Genomic DNA, 19,759 nt, shown 5'->3' on the forward strand with positions numbered 1-19,759 from the left:
GACAAAAAAAAAAGTGGCTCAATTTGCACTAGCGGTGCAAGCTTAGAGAAATAGCAAAGGTGACGCCCCTGTCCCTTCGTTAGAGACCCGGCTGTTGCCCCTGACATGAATTTCCGAACCTACCGCTGAAATGTCTCCATTGTTTACAGGCTTTCACATCTCTCCCAAAGCGAACCGTGTTAACACGCGCTAGAACCCGCAACAACCGGCTGCGCCAACTGGGCGTCTGTAGCGCGAACTCGTCGTCTGTGCTCCCCACTTCAGGCGCAAACGCCAGTGAACTGGTGAGGAGAACAGCACACGAGAGATCACGCCACGAACGCTGGGCAGAGTGTTCTCGAAGGCCGAGCTGGCCGACGCCGGGCGTTCCTCACGAGGCGCACGTTCAGGGGTGCTCGGTATTTTTTCCTCAATGTTTTTTTTTTTTTTCCTGGTAACGCAGGACGGCGTAACTTAAAGCTTGGACAACGGTGCTGTAGAAAAATCCTTCTGCGGGGTTAAACTGCCGACCTTCAAAACAACACCTTGGTGCATTAGCGACTAAGCCATTCCACAAAGGCGGCTGGCGGCAATAATTCCGCACAAAAGCCTGGGCTGCAACGAATATCTCTCTCTGTATTGTTTTTGTCGCTTTGAAGCAATTCTGGCAGTTATGACGTCTGTTCCTCACGACCACATCCTGCAGATTAGATTAGCCCGTCATGCTAATATTACAACCAGTTTAGCCAGAGCTCCATCGTTTACCTCAAAAAAGCTACCGCACAGTCGCGGTCTCCCCAACGCAGGCCAAGGTGGTCAGTAAATTTGGTAACAGCTCTCCAACCAAAATAACTTTGTAGAATTTGCCTCATCGTAACCGACTGCTCAGAGAAAAAAAGGTGCGCTTGTTTTACAGTGAACGGAATTAAGTGCGTTTCGCAGTGTTAAATATTTCCCCTAACGTCAAGACGGACTGGAAACCCCGCAGCTGCTGTCGGCTTTATGATGCTGGCTGACTGCACCACCTCTGGCGTCGACGCTGATATCTGATTGATTGATTGTAGGGTTTAACGCGCCGGCGCAACGCAGGCGATGAGGCACGCCGTAGTGGAGGGCGCCGGATTAATTTTGACCAGCTGGGGACCTTTAACGTGCGCCGAAATCTCGTACACACGGCCGTTTTTGGTTTTCGCCTCCATCAGAAAAGCGGCCGCCGCGGCCGGGAATTGAACCCGCGACCTCGTGCTCAGCAGCGCAACGCCCTAGCCACTGAGCCACCGCGGCGGGTGACGCTGATATCTCCCGTCCTCCGTTTCACATACATGGGTATATGAAACGAAGGACGATTTTTCACGCACGTTAGCGGAGCGCACAGACGCCGGGCGATGCTGAGAGCGGGTCATCGTGTAACATGACATGGAAAGGTACACAAGCGCTCGAACCGGGAAGTAGTGGTAGCGTCTGCCCTATGCTGCTTTTTTTCCTCAACCATTTCTTCTGGCACCTAGAGCAGGGTGGCACTCAGAGCAGGGATATACCTTTAGTGTTCTTTTCCATCCATGTAAAAAACAGATTGGATGTAATTATTTGTACCTAGTAAGGTCTCTGAAGACTGGCCCTGCCTGTCGATGGCTTAACGGTGCCGCCAACCCCACCCGTAGCGCTATTTTTATGTGACGTTGCAAAAAGTTCCACTCCACCAATAAACTTACTCCTTTACATAGCAGCACAAATTTAGACAAATTTCCTTGTTTTTGTTCTGTCATAATGCCCCATCGGGAAAATGTTTCGAGCAGCAGAGAATTCTTGTTTACGGAGCTGTAATGCCTTCGCTTGAAAAGTAGCCACGGCCGCAGCAAGAGATTTTAAACCGATAAGTCTGAATGATGGTATGCCGTGATTGGGTGTATCGTGGCTTGCGTATATACCCAGTAATACCATTGTGAAGCGTCTTGCACGAGGAAGCTATAATTCTCTGTGAGGTGTAAAACAAAAATCTTCCCTTCATTTTTCGGCTGGTTTTTATCTTTAGCAGGAACTTCGCCTGCTGTTTTCTTATTCCGTGGTGCATCTTGAAATTTTCTACAGTGATAAAAACTGTTCCGAAAATTTGAAAGAACTTAAAACTGCCGTAAAGTTCATAAAGAACGCCCTCCCGGATGGGCTAACTTTCGGATAAGGTGCGAAAAACTACAAAAAAGTGTCCGCACAACCAACCAAAACTGCAGAGATAAAAAAAATACGATGAGCGAACTTTCGGGTAAAGTGCAAAAAGGACAAACAAGTAACCGCATCGACAAGTGAATAGAGGATTCGCATTTATTTTGTTCACTCATCCGCGCTAAAGCCGTCGATTTTAGGGGTTGGGCGATCCTTGGGGTCTTTTAGTGCATTGGATATTTCACCCCCTAAAGGGGGGGGGGGGGGCGATGTTTCGGGGGAGGGCGTTCTCTCGGAACTTTACAGTATTTCTTCTAGTATGCAGCGAACACCTGCGACCCAGTTTTTAACATGGAAATCCTCAACTTTGTCCATGTCTACAGCGCTCTCCAAAATGCTCGAAAGGACATATTTGCCGGGACACGCCGGACAGCGGCTGCACATGCAGTCTTCGTCGTCGATGTTGCATACAATTGCTGAGATCCGTTCTTCTCTAGTTTGTCTAAAGCCTGCGGCATGAAGCATAGGTTTGAAATTGTGGCGCACCATGCACACGCAAACTGTGTGGTACCTGTGTGGGTGCCGATTCCGCCGGCGACAACGCTGTGCGGCGGGCGCGGAACTGTGAACGGAGAGAACCCGCACTTTCGAAAGCACATTTCTTTTTTACACGAAAGTGTTTTATTCCGGGGTACACGACCCTAACCGACGTCATATCGGTCCCGGAAATGACATCACCAGAAGAAGTTCACTGACGCAGTGGCGCAAGGATTCGAACCCACGATCAATCTGGCCGCAGCGTGAGGTGTGGAAGGCTCTGCCAGCTGAGCCATGAAGTCATGACCCGACAGCTGTACGAACGCGCCTTATGTCCTTCCCTCCAACTTTTCCATTCAGATGCTGCTGCCGTCTAGGAGAGGTGAAGCGAAGTAGTGCGTCACGAGGCTAATGAGCGTCGATAGTTGGCGCCTCGGTAGGGCAGCGTATAGCAGCGGAAGCTGCTGTGTATATCCGTCTGCCGCCTATGTGGAACGCCGCTCAGCTTGTGGAACGCCGCCGCCGCGTTCCACAGAGAAGGACAAATGTGGTCGCCCCTTTGCCGAAGCGACTCGCCACAGGACGTCGCTCGCCAAGCACACCCACAAGACTGCCGCCGACCCGCAGATCATGCTCCTTTCGCTGTAGCGGAACGTAACTTCACCAAACGATTCGCTGACAACCTGTTCGGATTCGTTCGCACGGTTTGCAAGCGCCTGGGGTTTCAATCGGATTTACGCAATGCTCCGGCGCGTGTAAACCAGTGTCTGATGTTGATGCGTCTAACGGTACCATACCGACGATATAAATAGCGATGTGCAAGTTCATATCGATGCACAATAAACGTTCAAATGCTCCTGTGAAGGCACATTTCGCTTTCGTGTTTTACCGATTCCTATGAAAGAAGGATCAACCACATTTTTTTTCCACTCCTTGTACAGTTATCCCACATTTAGCAAGAGAAATCAGTTTTGGTGATAGCGTATAACGTCTTTTCTTCCGGGAAGACACTACGAAACGGGATCGTCGCTACAAAATCTTTTTGAAAAATTCGCTTCTTCGCTGATGGGGTCTTGCTTTTGTTTTAGGTGCGCCAATAACCCCGTCCTTGATTCTAATCCGCGTAGCTTCACGCTCCTGTTGCTCCGAAGCGTGCAGCGAAGTCGTAGATCGTTTGCAAAAAAAGTATTCCCCAAGCAAGTTACCCTTAAGCTACTAATTCAAGAACTAAGTGAAAAAAAATTTACGCCCTTCTTTTCCGGCATATCGGAAGGCCTGATGATGCATGTGGAGTCGCATTTACCAAGCCGGCAACACCGTAACAAGCCAACGAAACATGCGCTGGATCGACCTGCACTGACGCCCACCTCTCCGCTGCCCCGCAGGGAACGTCATTGAAGTGAAGCGGACTTACGGCCCGCCGTCCAGGGCCGTGGTGGGTGCTCAATATAAAAGTTATTTTCAGAATTGAAACAAAAATTATTCCGATTACACTTTCTGAAACATATCCCATTTGCACACCCTTTCAAATGAGCCTAAGCTTGTATTTTTACATGAACAGCCACACAGCGCGATAAGGGTCGGAACATGGACAATTTTGCAAATTTTTCAAAATTCATCTCGTTATCACGCTGAAACTACCCGCTTTCCGGCTCCCATATTTTTTTTCCGCACTTACCGTCAACAGTATAAACAATGTACGCAGCTGCATTATCTCTACAAAAGTTTAAATAGCTGTAAAAGAAAAGGTGTAAAAATTGCTCAGAAGCACCACTTTGCTTCACCGCAAAACTCATTTTGAAACACACTAGCAACCGTAAATCCATTGTAGCAAGGAAGCGTGCTTCTTTTTCTATCACCACGAATTATTTCACCGCGCTCCGTATATTGTTTTATTTTTGAGAATTTTTTTCGAAACGTAGGCTTTCGACACCGCCGCGCTTTTCAAATGGCTGCAAGGGACGGAAAAAAAGTTGTTTTTTTTAAACTTGTACCGTCAGTCAGCCCGAAGCTTACGTTTGTCGGATTAGGATGCGAAGAGTGAATGTAGTAGCTTTTCAAGGGCTTTTGAAACTAGGGATACAATTGAAATTGGACTGTACTTTGTTAAATTATTTGCCTCCTTTTTTATACCTAACTATCCCTTTAGCAGTCTGCATCTTGGAAGGAAAGTGCCGGCAGAAAAACAGATATTGTAGACATGAGGAAGCCCCCCCTAATGATATCAGCGACAAATTTAATTGGGCGCAGCTCAAAACCACACTGATCACTCCATGTACTGTTTTGAGCTGCAAAATAGTGGAAGAAACATCAGATTCAATTGCAGGCCTCAAATAGATGGTGTCTGAATAGGGAGTTCTCAAATTTGGAGTACTCATGTGGGAACGATGGAAAAGCCAAGAAGTTATTAAATGGTTATTCGGCATTACTGTATCGCTTCCTGAAACTATCTTCCTATTAATGTTCAATTTTGAGATTGAGCTATTGAGGGGCTAGTTGACACTAACGCTTAATTTGTTTTCTTCCAAGGAGCGGTCGTGTTGAGAAAGTTGTTCCTGGCACTCCTAATTTCTTTTTAAGCTGGTTTGGATATGGATATGGTTTAAGCTGGTTTGGATAAGCTGGTTCTTAAACTTCAAAAAAAAAAAAAGATCTGGGTCTCGTTTTGTGAGAAATTCACGGAACATTGAATTTTCCAATTTAATTTGGTTCAGAAACTGAATAAGGTGTAGTTCCCACAAGAACACGTATGCCGCAAAAAATAACTGCTTCGGCAGATAAGGAGTCGCTGCAAGTACGCAGTCCTTCCCTCGTAAATTTTTCACTGTGTTTCTGCTGGCGTTGGAATAGTCTGACAGAATTTTTTTTCCAATCACGAGGGCTTCTACATATTCGCACGGTGGGCCTTCCGAAATGATAAGAGACACTCGTTAAGTTTTGATCTTATTTGTGACCAGTTTTTATACAGGATTTCTAATTTTACTGTGAGCCGATATTGCTTTTAAAGGAAGCGTTCTATCGTAGAGTAATAAAAACTTATTTTAAAAATTCGTAGGCCTGGCTGGCATCATTTCAAGAACGAACTTCAGACTGCGGAGAGAGACTCATGAAAAGTGTTTAGGTTCACTTGGGTGGCACCCTTATCGTACGGCCCGCCTTGGGTTCTTTGAAGCCCTCTCGACAAGTCGTAAAGATTAGGTGACGGTTGCTAATGTCGAAAAATATTTTAGCTGATTTTACATTGCGCATGTCCGAGTTGATAAGGAATAAATCTATTAACGTCGATTAGTTGGCTGCAACCCGCGGCGGTTGCTCAATAACATTAATTAAAGCAAAGCTTTGCAACAGTGAAGTAACTCTTTCGTTACGCCATTATTTGAGAGCACATCTGTATTAGAATAAGTTGCACGTACCACATTAAATTTATTACTTTCCCGATAGTGGAACAGCCTTTTCATGTTTGAGAAAAACACAGAGCTGGAGCCCTCAGAAGGGAAATAAATACCGGAAACTACATTTTCAGCAAGATTAATTCATAGTCATCCTACGTACAAGTAAATTCTGATATTGCTTAACACTAGTAATTATTTTTTACAAGTACTGACACTCCACCTCCCCGGCGTGAAGGGGATTTAAGCAGAACACATCATAGCTTCGAAGAGTGAAGATATCATAATCATTTGAGAACGACGTTTCTGATACCACCATTCTCCCACCAAAGTCAAAATCAACAAAATAAAATGCTTCCAAGGAAGAGAACTTATTTCTAGCTGATTGCGCATTTAGGTGAAAATAATTTCGGCCTTTTAAGTACATTTTACCACAATGCTTTCACAGGTATCACACAGGACGTCTAGCTAATCCTGTACAGGTATTTCACAGACCTGACCACGATAGCTTCCTCGTCCATATTGTGCCTTACCAAACCCTCACCGTACAGTAGAAGCAGGCGACGGCACTTAAGGAGAAGAAAGGAGAAAAGCTTTCTCCTAAGACCTTCCCTGCGAATATCAATTGTGGCAACAGTTAGACCTGCGCCCCCTGGATGAGCGGGAATCCTTGCTGGAGTACGCCGAGGAGACGGACGGGTTTTGCGGCGTCACTGAACTGCTCTCCAGTAACGCCCAGAAGGCGCGCCACACGGCAAGTGCCCCAGCGTCTTACCTAAGAGATGGCGCATCCGGAAGTTCGGGCCAGCTCTGGCCGCATTCCAGAGGAATGTGCCATGTGCGCAAGCTTACCGACCACCCTCGGCAGGCTCACTGAATCCCCGTGCAACAGCTGCACGTTTCCGGCGCAAGCGAACAGGACTGATGCATCACAGTTCGTGGACGAGTAATTTCGATACATCCCATCACGCCCTGTGCACCCAAGCGGAGAGCACGTGCGAAGCGCAGTCGAAAGCGCCGGGACTGCCACGAGGCTGGGCGAGCGCCAGAGCACGATTGGCAGACCGGCAGATTCGTCGGAAGGCCAGGCGCTACTACCTTTCCCATCAACCGGGACATCGAGAGCACGATTGCAAGCGGCGACTGAGGCGCTCGCGTACTGCCGCCATGCTGCAGGGTCTCGCAAGCGATGGGACATGGGGCAACGGTTCTTTTGTTTGTCCTCTGCTTGATGAAGTCGCGTGTAAAGTTTCGCTATATTTAGGCATTGTTTCTGACGTAGAATGCGCGCTTGCATGCGAGCCGTGAGTGTCGTTCTTGAAAAAAAAAGAAATAGACTTTCACAGCGGAGCTGTACACGACGGAGGTGTAGGCTAGCCTCCCGTACATTTTTCGTGTGCGCGCCCCAAAAATTCCCCGCGCCGAAAGAGAAAATTGGCAACAGGTTTGGTTTTGGGTGGGAATTGAGTTCCGGTTACTAACGGGGAGCCGAGAGCGTTACCACAGCGCCATTCAGACACGTCGCCCGTGAAGGAATGAGAGCTACCTTACTGCAGGCCGCGTAACACGCGAACGCGAGGGCACGTAAGGAGACCAAGTGCACGCCCTCCCCACAGAGAACTATGACTCTGGAGGCGCTGTCGCTGGAAGTGTGGCCAGTCGGCCTGTCGAAATAATTTGCCCCAGACGATGAAGAAAGGAGAACAGTGACAAAAACACGACACAGGAGTGAAGAAGACTTTTAGGGATATGTTCCCTGACTTTCGCATTACAAATCCTGTAATCTAACGTTTGTGTCGGGATTTTTTTTTCAATGTCCGCTGCTCCGAACGCCCAGTGCTCTGAGGAGGCAAAGCAAAACGCTAAGCCATACGCAGACACCTTGATCTTCGAGGTGGGGCTGGGCTAAGAATATGTCGTTTTCCGGACGCTGGATGCTAGCCTTTGTTTGTTTTGTAATTTTGCTTTATTGAAAGCACCCTTAAGGGCCCCGGAAAGGGATATTAGGAGGCGGGACAATTCAAAACAAAACAAAAGTAAAAAGACATACTGTAACACACTGCAACACTGGTACAAAATATTCTGAGAACAGCCGCCGTTGTTTGCGCATGCACACAAATGACATATTGTTCTTGCATCCGGCGCAGTGTGGCTTTCTTTTTATTTTATTTTTTTCTTTTGCGGGTGGCGTATAACACCCCCCGCAATATATTTATGGCTACACCACTGCGGCAGGCTGTAGGATATGTGGCTGAAGATCTGTGCCAGTATAGGTTTTGTCCTCTTACACTCCCGTTCTTTCCCGGTACAGGCGTTTTACAATGTGGTTCTAATGGTCAAAGATATCCGGTATTTTAGCGATTGTGAGATCGGCTCTGCCGCATCTCTGTAGGGTCATTCCAAACATTCTTACGCGATTATTACGCGACATTCTCACCTACATTTCGTGTTTTTTTTTTTTTGGCCGCATGCCGTCATTCATAGTTTGTAAGACAGAACTTGAACCGGTGACAGGGCCGTAAAAAATACGAAAAGCGATTTTAAAACTTGCGTAATTAGACCCCATATATTCTGGTTTATTTCTTATTGGGACACAGTTTGGTTTGTTTCTGGATACAATCCAGGCTTTCGTTTTTTTTTGAGAGCCTGGCGTTATTCTTTCGGCTGCCTTTTTAGCTATGACAAAATTTGCCGCTCCCGTCGCAGTGGCTCAGTGGCTAGGATGTTGTGCTGCTGAGCACGAGTACGCGGGTTCAATACCCGGCCGCGGCGGCCGCTTTTCTGACGGAGGCGAAAAGCGAAAACGCCCGTGTGTACGAGATTTCTGCACGCGTTAAAGATCCCCAGATGGTCAAAATTAATCCGGATCCCTCCACTACGCCGCGCCTCATCGCCTGCGTTGCGTCGGCGCGTTAAACCCTACAATCAATCAATAATGTTGTCGCCGGCCTCATTTTCGGTCATCGGAGAGGCGCTTTGGTGGTGGCGTAAGTTGCGAGCACGGCTGGAGTCTAGGTTTGCCGAACATGAGACTAAACGCGGTGCGTAGAAGTAAGATCACTGAGCAGGCGCGCCGCCTGCTGAAATCGCGCATCTTCTCTTCGTCTCGGCCGTAGTATCGTTGCCCTTCTTTCCACGTTGTGCCCCTGCTCTGTACTCACGGAAAGCCCTCGTATCTGGCTGCCTCAGTTGTAGTTACCTGTTGTCACCGATGACGTACTTCAGGGTACGCTTGATAAGCACGGCTGCTAGCGGACGGCTGGCAGGCCACGGCAAAATTGAAGAAAATGGGCCAAAAAACACTGTCGCGCTAAAAAAGATTTCGGCACACAAGAAGAACTTCGTAGAACAACAACAATACACTTAACAAGAAAACCACCACAAATCTTCAACTACTTTTTGCAAATTCCATTCTACCACTGTTAGCGGAAAAAAAGAAAATTTGAATGTATCTGTACGTGCGAAATCAGGTGTTCGGGTTCCTAGGGGATGATGTCGCGTACGTCTTGTTGATATGGGTGTCAGGTACTGTGTCGGGTCTAGTGCTGTTTGGCTGTGCAATAAATGGGAAAGAAAATCAAGACTGAATGTCCATCGTCGTGACTCATCAGTTCAATGCCATTAGCTCTAATTAGATTAGAAGGTGAATCATTCGGACAAAACTTGGAGTATGTATGCGGTACAGCTTTTCTTTGGATCCTTTCGAGTTTATGGATGTTATTCTTGGTAAACGGGCCCCATATTATGCATGCATATTTAAACTTTGGTCTGAATATTGACTGGTAGGCCGAACTAATGGAACGTTTTCTTTTAATTTGTGTCGTAAGAAAGATAGTTTACTGAAGGCTGAGGCGAAATGTTATCAATATGTTGATCCCAAGATAAATTACTTGTGAATGTTACTCATAAATATCAGAGACGTGCTGTAGGGGTAATGCATTTAGTGTGCAAGTATACTCGGGTGGCGGGTTGCACACATAAATAGTTTTATCTAAATTCGAAAACATTGCCCAGCGATTACACCATTGAAACACACACATCAAACTCTCATTAAGCTCATGTTGATTTTCAGGTCAGGTAATTTCTGTGTATAGCACACAATCGTCTGCAAACAGACGGATTTGCACCGATGAACATATGGCCTTCACAATGACATTTATAACCAGCAGGAACAGAAGCGCTCCCAAAACACTCCCCTGCGTACTCCGGAGACGACAGGAAGGCAGCCCGAACGCTGATCCCCGATTTCAACGTACTGCATTTGGCTCTTTGAATAATCAATAATCCAACCAGCCAAGATGCCATGAAGGCTAATATTGTTTAATTTTAGTCTTAGGCTGTCACGAGAAACCCCATCGAAAACTGTGCTAAAATCCAAGAATATTATAACAATTTGGTTGGTTTTATCTAGAGTTCATGCAAAGGAAGGAGTTGTAAGCAACTCAGTCACAGCGAAATTCCCCTTTCTGCAACCGTGTTCTGAAGCGGTTAAGACGGCATTATATTTCAGATATTTTGTAATGTGATTTGCGATAATAGGCACAAAAAACTTACAGCATGGTTATGATAAGTACATTGAACGATAGTTTTCGAAAAAACAAGCGGTCGCCTTTTTAAATTACTGCTGCAACTCAGTCACGTAGCAGTTTAGAAGACATCAACGATACACGGAATATATACGCAAGTTATTTCGCGATCACTTCAGTATATCGGCCGAGAAAGATGTTAGGAATGCTGTCAGGACCGCTTGATTTTTTTTTTCAGTTTGAAGAGCATAGAAAATAGACCCAGTTCCGAAACGAAATTGGATTCTGTCATGTTACGTAACATCGGATGGATATGCACTTGGGCTAGAAAACACGCTGTGGAAATATTTATTGAAATACTCATCTTTCGTTCGTAACAGTACAGCGAGTTACTAACATTTCGGATACAAGCATTTTTTAAATCAGTCAAGTGGTACCAAAATTTTTCTGGGTCATTTTTTTGTGAAATTTGATAGAGTTGTTTGAAAATAATAGTCCCTAGAGAAACACACAGCTTGTGTGAGGCTAGCCTACAGTGGTCTGACTTTCCCCGAATCCGCATTCTTCTTTTTTAGTCAATTTTACGTTTCAAGTGAAGAGTACTTCGCGTTATCCAGGGCGTCTGTGTGTAAATTTTCTTTATTCTGCTTTGGACAAATTTAGCTAAACAGTATTCACGCATTTCCTTAAACCGTACCCAGAGAGCGCATACGTCCTCCTTGTTAAAATCAACAAGACCGGACTCCTGATAATCCATTACGACTGATTGATTGATTGATTCAGTGAAGGGTTTAACGCGCCGACGAAACGCAGTCTATGAGGCGCGCCGTAGTGGAGGATTCAGAATTGATTTTGACCAACTGGGGATCTTTAACGTGCGCCGAAACCTCGTACACAGGGGCGTTTTAGAGGCGAAGCCCCGAAGGGGCTCGGGCTGTCGGCGTCTCATGTCATTGTCGTCGTAACCGTCGTCTCATGTAGTCACGGTACTAAAACACCGGGACACTCATTTACGCCTCGCGCTAGAACGTAACGCGTACTAAAAAAACACCAGGACACTCGTTTACGCCTCGCGTTAGAACGCTTCGTGCTTCAAAGACACGAGACATTTACAGCAAAGCTGTGTACCTCTACCCCCCCCCCCCCCCGGTTTATTCTCCGTTGGCAAAAACGTCAAGGCACCAAGAATACACTTATACAGTGCATGCTTCGCCCATCACCAGGTTTCACATTAGTGCAGATGGCCCGGGAGTTTTGCTTTTCGCCTCCATCAGAAAAGCGGCCACCGTGGCCAGGAATCAAACCCGCGTCCTCGTGCTCAGCAGCACAACGCCTATATAACCCATTATGGACGCGTCGTCTGCACGGGAGTAGACTTTGAAAGACCGCACTTGACAGCGTTTGCTATAACTACGCTTCAGCAGTGGCACAGAAAGGCCCACGAGATATTAAGTCAATTCGCGGTATATTCAACGAAAGCACGATTAAAAAATAGATCGAAAACTGAACTCCAAGAACTTTGAAATCGATCTGAATCAGCCTGACTTGAACGCTGGGCAGCTTTGAAGGCTCGTTTTTTTTTTGTTTTTTTTTGAATACCTCGTTTTACTTGACGTGTAAACCAAGGCCTCTGAATTGAATGGCAGATACGTAACGTCGGCCAAAAGTGGCCCCTGACATGCCACAATTTGTTCTTAAATAAAACCCAGTTTTCTTCTACCGTTCTAGACGTGAAATTATGATCACCTTTAACTAGCGAATCATTAAGGAACTCTGATCGCAGACAGGTTTGCTCTTGAACAATCGTAACTGAATTTGTTGTTTTTTTATTTCTTCAAAATTTTGAAGCAACATCAAAAATAAATTGTGCTAATTTTTGGTCACTTATCTCGTGAAGAACGTTCACTGTGATGCTTTGAGGGCGAGTAGTGCACACGATATCAATAGTGGCTTGACCTGGAGTGGGTTCTTCAACCATCTGTTGCAACGGAAAAGCACCTAGTAACTGCAGCAAGACCTTGCACTCGAGCCTGATTGAGGAGGAGCTATCTACTTGATTACATGAGTCAATTAATACCCCGAAAATAAGTCACCGGCGATAATTATTCGAACGCGCGGAAAAGAACAGTGAATGTATTCGAGTTCGGCTCGAAGAGCAGAAATGCAAAGTTGGAGTTAGGTGTACAACAACGCAAATCAGAAAGCATGAAGAGTTCGAAGAAGTGGAGCGAAGAAGAGCCCAACATGTCTCATTGGAAGACAGTGGGATAGAGACGGCTGTAGAGTTGAGCGACTTGCGGACAGCGATTATCACGCGACCAACCCGCGGAGTCTTTATCCCGGGTGAGATAGCAAAATGCTGTCCGGCGTGTCGCTACAGAGCCATGTTTCAGTTCATTCATATGTCAGCGCTCCGTGCTGTAACGGCAAAAATAAGATAATCTTGTTTCGCCAATGGTCTGCAGAAATTTCCGAGCAAAAATGACGAAGAGAAAGGTTTGCTATCAGGACCTGGGTGGCTCTTGCACTGATGCCATCGTTTTCAATCAGCAAAGTCATCTCCGACAAAATCATTTCCAATCGGCACCCACAAAAGAGGGATCTGCGAGTAAATGAGGACACTGTCCTGGGACAAACATATTTACGACAGTTTCAGACACTCGGCTAAAAGTGAGAATGAACACCAGGCACACAGACGGGAAGTTGGTTTGGTGGTCGCAAATACCTATGAAGGCAGCGATGAACAGCTTCTTACGCCGACCAGAAAGGGGGGAGTAGCCGGTGTGAGCAAAGCGCCACCACGTAGTGTCTCAAGCGCAGAACAAATGCGGATGCACCCAGCGATGAAACTTGAAAGGGACGCACGAGCTTTCTCGCCAACTGCACCGAAGCGCCGCGGGAAGGGGCACCGCACGTCACGCTAATTGTTGACGAAGCGGCAAAGGAATGCTCCCACAGGTGGCGACTGCTTTCCCTTAGGTAATGACTAACGTGGCCCGGGAAGGCGCCGCATCGAAGTAGCATCTCTGCAGAACCTACAGGTTAGAATGCACAGCATGTAGACGGGCAGCTGGTTTGTTCGCAAATCCCGATGCAAGCAGTGATGAAGGACTTCTAATGCAGAGCAGCAACGGAGGAGTAGCCGTTGTGAAGCAGAAACTTGGATCAGTAAAGAAATAAAGTTGTCAGCAGTAACAAGCTGTGAGCGGTCAGGTTAGGAGAACACTCAGTCGGTAACAATTACTTTCCCCAGTGTTGTAGCGTGCATACCGATGAAATCAAGCAATCTCCTGTTCAGGGTGTGTAGGCAAGTGCCGTGAGTGCGAGCAGCGCAAAGCGCCACCACTGCGACCAGCGGGTCTACTGCAGGCTGTTCAAATCCATAGGAAACCGTTTGAGCACGTCGGAATGGACCTTTTTGGGACCGCTTCGGACCTTGCCATGTGGCAACAAGTTATCCGTAATCTGCTGGAAACCGTCTAGATAAATCCAGAAAATAAACTGAATTTAATTTTATTATAGTCCTCACCGACTACCTCACTCACTTCGCAGGAAGGAAAGTCCTCGAGCGGAGAACGGCCTTAGAGGTCGCCCACTTTTCCATTTCAAAGATCGTCATTTCCCACGGTGCTCCCGCTATCATTATCACCGATAGAGGGAAATTTGTGTCCACCACTGCGCTCACCGAGTAAATGGCAACTGCACCTCCCATAGGAAGTCCTCCGGGTATCATTCACAGAAGAACGGGCTGACTGAACGCTAAAAACAAGACAATAGCAGACATGCCATGCACGTTCACACACGTTGAGTACAGGACGCGTTGTTCTACGTTCATCCCGATTATAATACAAAACGCGTCCCGAATACCGCCGCCCTTTTTTACGCCCGACAAGGTAGCATTACGGTAGATGCAATGCAGCCCCGCGACCCCAGCCGCGACAATATTTCACATCAATGAGCAACGGAACGACCGGAAGAAGCACGGCGCCAACTGGCGGGCTTGCATACAAGGCTGCAACAGCGCTACGACACACATTGCTACAGCCTCCTGTACAGGGCTGCGTTTTGACACCTGGCGACGGAGCCTGGGTATGGACTTTTGTCCGAAGTGGGTTCTGTGAAGAGCTCCTGAAGTTGTGCTTATTAGTCACAGAGGGTTGCGTCCGGTGACCCACCAGGCTTTTGACTATGTAGTTGTTTCTTGACGCCTTTGTAACCTCCGTCCTGACTTTTGTTGATGAATCCCGCAGGAAGACCTACTTCGACTCTGCCGCAATTGGCGTGCGCCAGGCAGTCCGGGCCGGTTTTGTCTACAATCAGGATGAGCTGTCGAGACCTACGGCATTTCTCCAGGCTCAGAAACATGGCTCCGGTTACCGGTACAAATAGAGTAACTTACAAACCCATTACGTTCCTGACGATAGCGAGCAATGGGCCCGCTTCGAGCCCTCGGGTACACATTTTATAACCTTGGACGTGGCCGTTTATTCAATGACGTTTTCTGATCATCAAGAATGATGCCGAAATGTCCCGTTAATAGCGGCCACATTTTGATTGACCCATGTGCCACTATATATGCTATTTATCTCCCTTGATATTAAAACATAACCTGCGGTAGCTATGTCCACATGGAAGTCACTATTGTGTGTCTAGAGTATTGGGTACTTAAGCCCAATGGAAAAAAGGATTGGTAAACCACGGCAGCCCCATGTCAGTCAGGAGTCCACTTTTGCCGACGTGAGCTGCCAGCATCGTGGACTCTCCACTATGCGTAGGGCGCTTGCAAGAAAGCCGACACGCCGCTTACTTAAGTGCGGTTTTGTCCATGCCACAGTACCGTGCACAGTACTAAACATGTGTACCCACATAAAAAAGTGTATAGGCTACGTAAAGCAGCTAATCAAACAACAATTCCAGTCATTGAGTTTAAATCAAGCAAGAATTTCAATTGATCAGTTATTCACTCAGTGAAGCCGTTTCATTAGAACAGTAACTTCAAGCTGTAATAAATTCAGCTTGTAAAAAGTTCACTGCAGCCCCGAGCGCCCGTCCTTTCATAAAACCCTTCGCTCGAAAGAGTCCGGGTTTTCTGAAAGCGAACTCGCTGAAATTCGTCAGCCACCTACACCGACTGAATGTTGTACGTCTACGTATTTTTTTAGAGATTGGTACCGAAACCTGTAATCATGGCGGGTTTCGAATAATCAATGCTAAGCCGAATCCCCTCGCGTTTTCCCTGAATAAGCCGTGTTCGCTTCTTCGCCAGGTTTCCCATTACACTGCCACCGTACAGGTGGCCAATGCCTCACGGAGCCACTGCCCTCGATCGATGATGACGAGTGAGTGGGTGGCGTGAAACCTACGCGGGCTCTTTCATGACCGCTTATGAATAGAGACCGGAAGTTTAGGCACTAAAAAAACGGGTTTTAGGCGCCTATTGAAGGCGCTCAAAATTGAAATTTAGGCATATATAGGCACTAAGTACTACCATATAGGCATATATAGGCTCGAATAATATTTACTCAGGCGGCGTATTTCAGTGCAATTTTTCGGTTTAGAGTAAACACAGGCTACAAACATCGGTATTTTGAAAATGCAATTTTATTTTCTTCATAAAACACTCAAGGGTGACGATTTCAAGATATCTAGGGTGACGCAACACTGTGCGAAAGGCTGTGGAAGCAGTGGCAAACAAGCACCATCTCCAGGTTTTCGGGCTTGAAGTTGTGCCTTCTGTCAGTCAATATCGTCTTGTACGCAGAGAAAGAACGCTCCACATCCACTGAGGTTAGCGGAGCGTACTTGTACTTTGGCACGTTGGATGTTTTGATTCCATCTGGAATCGCGGTATGTCCGCCGCTCAAAACCTCAGACAGTTCCGTCAGCGTCGAAAATCCGGGATTTCTGTCCAACACAGACTTAAGCTTCTCTATAGCTCTGTCAGCAACCGGTCCCCTGGGAGCACTAGCGAACCTTTCCTGTGCGTCCAAAATCAGCTGAATATTTTCAGTCAGCGTTGTGCCCGAACTTTCAAGTTTCTGTATTGTTGTTGCCAAGAACGTGAAATGGGCACACAAATAGGCCAAGTCACATGCAAGTGTAACATCATGTAGAACCTTCTGGGCCCTTCTCACGGCGACACTCTCATCTTCAGCAAAGCTGCTTACAACAGCCTTGACACCGTTTAAGTGTTGGTTGTAGTATTCCACTGCCGTCAGCCAAGTTCCCCAGCGGGTAACAACAGGCTCCGGTGGAAGAGGTACACCCGGCAGCTGCTCCCTGAAAGCACGAACGCGGGAAGGAGCCTTGAGGAACACCGCCTTCCCTACAGCTATCAGTTCGTTGACCGAACTGAACGACTTTCGTAGCTCTTCACACACCCGATGAATCCCGTGAGCAAGACAAGTGACGTGCAATAGTTCTGGGTAAAAAACCTTGAGAAGTGCACCAGCCTTAAGCATATAAGCTGCTGCATCTGTGTAGAGCAGCAGTACTCGGTCGTCGTGGGCTCCGGAGGGGTACAGAAGCTTCAATGACGAGTTCACGAAGCGGGCGATGGTCTCTCCGCTAGTTTTTTCTAGCTCTTTTGAGCAAACCAGGAAGGGTGTTGTTTTCTCTTCTGCGTCAAGCTTTCCGACTACAAAGTGACCGAGTACTCGTCCGGTGACATCTGTCGTCTCGTCCACAGAAATCCAAATGTGGAATTCACCGATTTCTCTTCTAATTTCTTGTAGCGTCTTCTCGTACAGTGGTCGCAGGTACTCCTTGCGAAGAGTCGACTCTGATGGTACCTTTTGTTTGCAGTACTTTTGCAAGAAATTCTTGAAAGTCTTGTTTTCGATTTTCGCCCAAGGGATGTTAGCAGCGACTAATGCTTCGCACAGGTCAGCGCTGAATTCACTTTTTTTTCCTTGAGCAATACTTTCAGCCAGGAACGATTGTCTTGATGTCGACGGCTGGTTGCGCAGAGCATTGGCTTGATGCAGTGCTGTTCTTTCATGCTGCTGCAAGTGGAACTTTTTTTCACAGGGTACCTGCGCGAAGAAAACAGTAACGAAAACTAAGATATTGCGTAAGGCACGTGAAACGTTGCTAGTGTACTTTTGCTTTTAGTCATGTAGAGTTGTAAACCTGACAATAGCTCAAGGAATGGCGAAGTTGGCCAGCTGCGCAATAGCAGGTAACCGTTTTTAAAATCATGATGCTTATACAACAATCCGACCAACACTGTGCCGGAAATTTTCAATAAGGAAGCCAGTTCCCGAATTAGGTTGCAAACATTGCACAACAATGAATAGCAGTTACCGTAAAAAGTTCTTAAAACGCACATTATTGGCAAGTTCTGAGCATTCAGAATAAATTTAGCGTAAGCACTGTTGGAGGCGTCACGTTTACGGTTGGTCCAGTGTTCACGTCAAGTGCATGATATCGTTAATTAAGATCAAGTGGAAAGTATTGTATTCTCACCTGCTTTCCGCAGGGTTGGCAGAATACTGTTTCTCCGTCGACGGTGTAGCACTGCGATCCACTGGTCCATTGCCGGATAAGGACACTTTTCGGCGTCTTAATCTTCGGCATTCGTCGGCAGGCTTCGGACGGATTACGGAGAGAGCAGAAACGCCAACTACGCTGACGTGCTGGCTGTAGTGATAGGGTCAATAGGTTTTCTCTTAATCTTGCCACAAGCTAGCCTCGCGCTGCCTCTCTAGGGCACGCTCTAGCCTCGCCCGCGTGCAATCTGCGCTGCAATATTCTCGACACCAAACAAATCCGACCTTTTTTTTTTGGGGGGGGGGGGAGGGATTCGCGAGCAATTTGTAATTGTTTTGCATTGTTTAGAAAGGCTTTTCGAAATCCCGTCCGAGGTAAATAAGTGGGAAAGGGTTCAGATTTATTTGCAATTTTTTAAGCAGAAGGAAAGGCGTGAAAGTCAATGTTGCGCATCTTGCCGAGAGAGTAGCTGTGCTTTCCCGCAGTACCGTCCTGGCCTTGAGAGGTAGGGCTTCCATTGGCCGGCTCCCTCGCAGGCTGGCGCTTGCGCGCTATCGTTGGGGGCGCTAGCAGACGACGCGCCGACGGAACCCGCAAGAATCTTTTTATGCCGCTAGCATTCAATAAAAACCCTTAAAAATGCTAAATACAACGTTTTCAATTGCTCTCTTGTTTTCTTCCAAACAAGCCAGTGCGAACCCATTTCCAACGCCAGCGCGCCTCGTCATTTTCATTACTTCATACCCCCATTCACAAACATACTGTTTTCTATACTCGCTGCACGCCGACTGGTTGGGGGACAACGCGTACTCTTTATTTTCACCTTGCATGCCTTGCAGACTAAATTCGACGAGACCATTCCTCAAAACACGTGTTCTCCTGTCTGTGACAAAACAATTTATGCCACTGTTAGCACTGTATTATTGCGCGAACAATATATAGGGCATTTCGGGTAATATTTCCGTCGCTACGCGTCACTCTGTCAAACAGCCAGCGACATAAACCCAAAAACGGTAAAGTGAGATAGCGCTTAGAGATCGCCGGCTGCGTGAGTGACGAGAGCGACGGTGCTAAGAATACTTTAACAGGAGTGCGACTGAGCGGCAGCTGCCTCTGCAGACGTGCCCGTCAGTCACGGGGAGTCTCGGCGGGTCTCTGTGACTCCTGCCACTGATTGCCCGCGTTGTATAATTATCGAGCACGCAGCCAGTTTAGGGTGGCAAACGAGGAAGAAATGAAAAATACTGCGGCTAATGGCGATACTGGCAGACTACAAAAGGAAAGACAGGCAGCCAAAGCCGCTGCTAGAGCGAGAAAACGAGACCGCTGAGATTATTAGAACGCTAAGCATGGTTGGCATAGTGTAGGAAGAAGATGATATTTTTGTGGTTATACACTTTACTGAGTGGGGTGAAAGAAACTCTGCGTGGCGGATGTCTGAAGAGAAAGGAATGAGCATCGGGCGAGGCCTCAAGTTAGCAATGGAGAGAGACAAGATGCTCATGCATTCCCATGAGTCCAACAATAGATTTCCTTTTTTTCCATCGAGATATACGACTGATTGAGGCAAAGTCTGTACTCGACAGCACAAAAAAGGCATTTATAGGCGCTTAAAAGCTTGTATAGGCACGAACCTCAAAATAGGCACGTATAGGCACAATCAACTATTGCTTAAAA

General features: G+C 47.0%; 1 protein-coding gene and 1 long non-coding RNA gene across 7 annotated transcripts in view; both read right to left on the reverse strand.

Moving 5' to 3' along the window:
* The window catches only part of LOC144180620 (uncharacterized), a 293,036-nt gene that overhangs the window by 68,353 nt on the left and 204,924 nt on the right, over positions 1 to 19,759 (reverse strand). The gene's annotated exons all lie outside the window — the stretch shown is intronic.
* Positions 16,175 to 18,370, reverse strand: LOC144180702 (uncharacterized). Its single transcript, XR_013324519.1, has 2 exons — positions 18,059 to 18,370; positions 16,175 to 17,625 (listed from the first exon to the last, which is right to left on the reverse strand). It is a non-coding gene; the product is annotated as an uncharacterized LOC144180702 (long non-coding RNA).

Source organism: Haemaphysalis longicornis, unplaced genomic scaffold, assembly GCF_048455015.1.
Source record: "Haemaphysalis longicornis isolate Haplotype H1 unplaced genomic scaffold, Haemaphysalis longicornis Haplotype H1 scaffold_1, whole genome shotgun sequence".
NCBI classification, from domain to species: Eukaryota; Metazoa; Arthropoda; class Arachnida; order Ixodida; family Ixodidae; genus Haemaphysalis; species Haemaphysalis longicornis.